Consider the following 6,000-nt stretch of genomic DNA (forward strand, 5'->3'; position numbering starts at 1 on the left):
CATAGGACTTCCTTCAGGAATTATAGGAGTAGGGTACACAGAACATAAAACAATACAACAAAGTGCAGGCCATGATGCTGTGCCAACCTTTTAAGCTACTCCAAGATTAACCTAAGCCTTCCATCCCACATATAGCAGCCTTCCATTTTTCTATTACCCATGTGCACATCTAAGAGTCTCTTAAATGTCCCTAATATATGTGCTTCTAGCATCACCCCGGTAGTGCATTCCATGTACTTACCATTCAGTGTGTAAAAAACCTACATCTGACATCCCCCATGATACTTTCCTCCAAACACCTTAAAATTATACCCTTTGGTATTAGCCATTACCACCCCAGGAAAAAGGCACTGGTTGTCCACTTTATCTAGGCCTCGTATCTTATACACATCTATCAAGTTATCTCTAATCCTCCTCCACTCCAAGCAGAAAAGCCCTAGTTCACTCAGCCTTTCTTCATAAGACATGATCTCTTCCATCTTGGTAGATCTCCTCTTCACCCTCTCAAAAGTTTCCACATAACAAGGCAACCAGAACTGAACAATACTCCAAGTGTGGTACAACCAGAGTTTTATAGGGCTGCAGGGGCAGCATGGTAGTGCAATGGTTAGTGCAAAACTTTACAGTACCAGTGACCCAGGTTCAATTCTCTCCGCTGCTTGTAAGGAGTTTTTACGTTCTCCCTGTGACTGTACGGGTTTCCTCTGGTTCTCTGGTTTCCTCGCACATTTCAAAGACGTACTGGTTGGTAGGTTAATTGTTCATTGTAAATTGTCCTGTGATTAGACTAAAGTTGCTGGGCAGTGCAGCTAGAAGGGATGAAAGGGCCTATTCTGCACTGTATGTCAGTAAATCAATCAATAAATAAACATTACCTCATGGCTGCTGAACTCAATCCCCTGACTAATGAAGCCCAACACACCACATTCCTTCTTAACCACCCTATCAACTTGCATGGTAACTTTGAGGGATCTACAAATGAGGACCCCAAAGACCCCGTGTTCCCTCCAGACTGCAAAGAATCCTGCCATTAACCTTGCCTGCCTTCAAGTTTAACCTTCCAAAGTTTATGTGCTGGCTTTGGAGAGAGTCCAGAGGAATTTCCCAGAATTATTCTGGGAACGAAAGAGTTAATATATGAAGATTGTTTGATGGCTCTGAGCCTGTACTCACGAGAGTTTAGAAGAATAAGGGAGGATCTCGATGAAACCTATTGAATATTGAAGGGCCTAGATAGAGCGAAAGTAGGATGTTTCCTAGAGTAGGGGACTCTAGGACCAGAGGGCACAGCCTCAGACTACAAGGACATCCCATTAGAATAGAGATGAGGAGGCCGTAGAAGCCAAATCATTGGGTATATTTAAAGTGGAGCTTGACAGTTTATTGATTCGTAAGAGCATCAAAGCTTAAAGGGAGAAAGCTGGAGAATGGAGTTGAAAGGAAAAATAAATCAGCCATAATGGAGAAGCAGAGCAGACTCAATGGGCTGAATGGCCTAATTCTGCTCCTACCTCTGTCTTAGATTGAGCTCCATCTGTCATTTCACAGCACAGCTCAGTATCCTATCAATGTCCCGTTGTAACCCATGTCAAACTTCTAAACTATCCACAACTTTTGTGTCATCTCAGACTTACTAACCTGTCCTTCCACCTCTTCTTCCAAGTTATTTATAAAAATCATAAAGAGCAGGACTTCCAGACCAGCTCACTCTGGAACACCACTAGTTATGGATCTCCAGTCAGTATATGCTCTATCTACTACTACTCTCAAGCCAATTCTGAGCCCATACAGCCAAGTTTCCTGACTTCATGGATCAGCCTACCACAGGGAACCATGCTGAATGCCTTACTAAAATCCACATACACCACATCCACTGCCCTACCTTCATCAATTTGTTTTGTTACTTTCTCAAAGAATTTAATCATGCTTTCTAGCCATGGCCTGCCCCTCACAAAGCCAGCTTACTCACCCTAATCAGATTATACTAAGGCCTATCCTAAGGCTCTACTACCTTCTTCCTGATGACAGCAGCGAGAAGAGAGTATATCCTGGGTGGTGAGAGTATATCCCTGATGATGGATGCTGCTTTCCTGTGACAATGCTTCATGTAGATGTGGTGGCAAGGGCTTTACCCATGATGGACTGACCTGTATCCACTACTTTTTGTAGGATTTTCAATTCAAGGACACTGATGTTTCATTATCTGGCTGTGATGTAGTCAGTCAATATACTCTCCACTCCACATCTATAAAAGTTTAAAGTTTTAGATGTCATGTCAAATTTAAGCAAGCTCCTAAGGAAGTTATAGCGCTGCCGTGCTTTCGTCATAATTTAAAATTGCTGACCTCTCCAACTCTGATCTTTCAATGCAGACTGGCTTATTGACCTCTGGTTTCTTACTCCAGAAGTTAATAACAAGCTTCTTGCTCTTGCTGACATTGAGTGACAGGTTGTTTCTAAGGAACCACACAGCTAGATTTTCAATCTCTCTCCAATATGCTGACTCATCACCACCTGGACATGCTCTCTTCTCGCTGTTGCCATTAGGAAGGTGGTACAGGAGCCTCAGGACTCACACCACCAGGTTCAGGAACCAACATTACCCATCAACCATCAGATATCTTAATCTCCAGCAGGTCTCAATCTCTATGATCCTTCCTTACATCATAAGCCACCACTCCCCAAAGTACTGATCAAGTTCCCTCTGCACCCGCTTTATCCTCTGCCCCAAGCCCTTCGAGCTGCTGCTGTCCCTAGGCTTGCCCTGTACCCACACTTGCGGTGATGTATACAGGATGATAATTAGCACTTGAATCAACTAAAATTGAAGGGACAGAACCATAACCAAAACAATACTTTGTGTGCTTTGCTATGCCTATTAGAAACCTTTCACCTGCCAAAGAATTCCTTGGTTGTTGTCACTATGCTATATTGGAACAAGCTCAGACAAATCTTATATATTGGGATTCAAGGGTTGATTTGTTCAAGTTCAAGTTTATTGTTGTGTGACTGCGCATGTATACAACCGAACGAAATGACCATAAGAAAATCTGCAGATGCTGGAAATCCAAAACAACACACACAAAATGCTGGATGAACTCAGCAGGCCAGGTGTGGCCTGCTGTATATTGGTGAAACTCGATGTGGATTTGGAGACCACTTTGTCGAGTATCTTTGCTCCATTCACCACAAAAAGTGGGATTTCCTGATGACCATTCATTTCAATTCTACTTCCCATTCTCTTTCCAACATGTGAATCCATAGGCCCCTCTACTGCCACGAGGAGGCCACACTCAGATTGGAGGAACAACATCTTATATTTCGTCTGGGTAGCCTTCAACCTGATGGCATGAACATCAATTTCTCGAATGCATTCATCTGCTCCCCCCTTCCTCTCTTTCACCATTCCCATTCTTCAAAGGCTTTACTGCCAGGCTTACATCCTGATCTTCCTATACTTTCATCAGCAGGTGCACTGAAGCTGATGAATTTTAACATCAATATCTACCTATACTGAGATGTGGCTCATATGTGGAAATTGGTCAAATGCTTCCACAGTTCTCATTTACAGATATTTACTATTTATCAGGGGTGTGTAGAGGGACCAGACTGGTAGAGGACATTTACTTTGCAGATTTTGAATGTAGAGTAACGTACTGAATAAAAATATATGGCAGAAGCTGTGTAATTTGGATAAATAGAGAAACACGCAAGGAATTTAAAGACTGCTGTGTGTATGTCTTAATGGAATCCTGGCTCTATGACAACATACCGGACGCAACGATACAGCTAGAGGGAATGACATTGTTTCGTGCGGACAGAGAGGCAGCTAGCTCCGGTAAGAGCCGAGGAGGAGGTCTGAGTATTTATATAAACAAAGACTGGTGTGTGAACGCTACAGTAGCTGCTAAACACTGCTCACCGCTGGCTGAATTTCTCATTGTGAAATGCCGGCCGTTCTGTCTGCCGAGGGAATTCACCAACATGCTTGTGGCAGCTGTTTACGTAGCTCCCAGTGCCAATGCTAAGGCTAATGCTAACGAAGCACTGGGAAGCCTACATGAAGCCATCAGTGAGCTACTGACTACACATCCTGATAGCTTTGTGGTGATTGCTGGGGACTTTACCACACCAGCTTAAAGACTGTGTTCCCCAAATTCCTGCAATATGTGGATTTCAAAGCCAGGGGAGACAACACACTGGACTTGGTTTATACCAACACACCACAGGCATACAAAGCAGCCCCCCGCCCTCATCTTGGCCACTCTGACCACATATCTGTCATGCTAACACCAGCATATAAACCACTGCTTAAACGTGTGAAAGCAGAGAAAAGAGAGATAAGGGTCTGGTCAAAAGCAGCAGCCTTAGCACAACAAAACTGTTTTTTGCACACAGACTGGGACATATTCAAAACAGCAGCTTCCTATAATGACCATACAGACATTAAGGAGTATGCAGAGGCAGTAATCAGCTACATAACCAAATGCACAGAGGGTGTCACTGTGATGAAAACCTTCACCACACGTGGTTATAAAAAGCCATGGATGACAACAGAGGTGCATTCACTACTGAAGGCCCGTGACACAACCTACAGATTGGGGGACAGGAGTGCACTTCGCTCAGCCAGGTCTACACTTTCACTAGGGATCAGAAAAGCGAAAAGGGCCTACGCGGGCAAAATAACAGACACCTCTGTTACACAGGTGACACCAGATGGATGTGGCAGGGAATTAAAGCTCTGACGGACTACAAGATCAGGCAGAAAACTGATGACAGCGACGCCTCTCTTCCAGACAGGCTTAAGAATTTCTTTGCACGCTTCGAAGCATCAAACACTACAGCAAGGGGTAGAGCCAGTCCCTTTTTACCATCAGACCAGCTGGCTCCAATCACTGATCCACAGCAAACATGGAGGACCCTTGCCAGGGTCAACCCACGAAAAGCGGGAGGTCCCGACAACATCCCTGGACGTGTGCTCAAGGAATGTGCTGATGTATTAGCAGATGTCCTGACAGACATTTTCAACATCTCCCTTAGTCAAGCCATTGTCCCCAGATGCTTCAAAACCTCCACAATCATCCCTGTAGCAAAGAAATCAGTTGTAGCCTGTCTGAATGATTACCGTTCCGTTGCCCTGACCCCCAGAGTGATGAAATGTTTTGAACGGCTTGTCAAGCCTCATATCACAGCCAGCCTCCCCTCATCGTTGGATCCTCTACAGTTTGCTTATCGTCCAAATCACTCTACGGAGGACGCAATATCCACCACACTGCACACAGTTCTCTCTCACTTGGACAGCAAAGACACTTATGCCAAAATCCTGTACATTGATTTCAGTTCAGCGTTCAATACCATCATCCCGCAGAGGCTAGCGGAGAAACTGTCGCCGCTTGGCTTTAACACTGCCATGTGTCGCTGAATTCTGGATTTCTTGACAGAGAGACCACAGTCAGTCCATGTTGGCAGGAACATCTCTGACTCCATCACACTGAGCACTGGATCTCCACAAGGCTGTGTGCTTAGCCCATTGCTGCTTACACATGACTGTGCAGCCAGATTCAAAGAGAACCTGATCATTAAATTTGCTGATGATACCACAGTGGTGGGGCTCATCAGCAAAAATGATGAAACAATGTACAAGGAGGAGGTCAAACATCTGGAGAGCTGGTGCAGTGATAACAACTTCATGCTTAATGTCACCAAAACCAAGGAGATGATCGTCGATTTCAGATGGTCTCAGCCTGAGCACACACCCTGCAGCATCAGCGGCTCCACAGTGGAGAGAGTGGAAAACATCAAGCTCCTTGGGGTGCAGATTTCGGACAATCTCACCTGGTCCAGGAACACCACTGGGATTGGAAATGGGCCCAGCAGAGATTGCACTTCCTGAGGAAGCTTAAACAAGCATCACTCCCCACTAACATCTTAACTACATTCTACAGAGGCGTGGTTGAGAGTGTGCTGACCTTTTGTATCACAACCTGGTACTCCAGCTGC

The sequence above is a fragment of the Mobula birostris genome, chromosome 3 (genome assembly GCF_030028105.1).
Source record: "Mobula birostris isolate sMobBir1 chromosome 3, sMobBir1.hap1, whole genome shotgun sequence".
NCBI lineage: Eukaryota > Metazoa > Chordata > Chondrichthyes > Myliobatiformes > Myliobatidae > Mobula > Mobula birostris.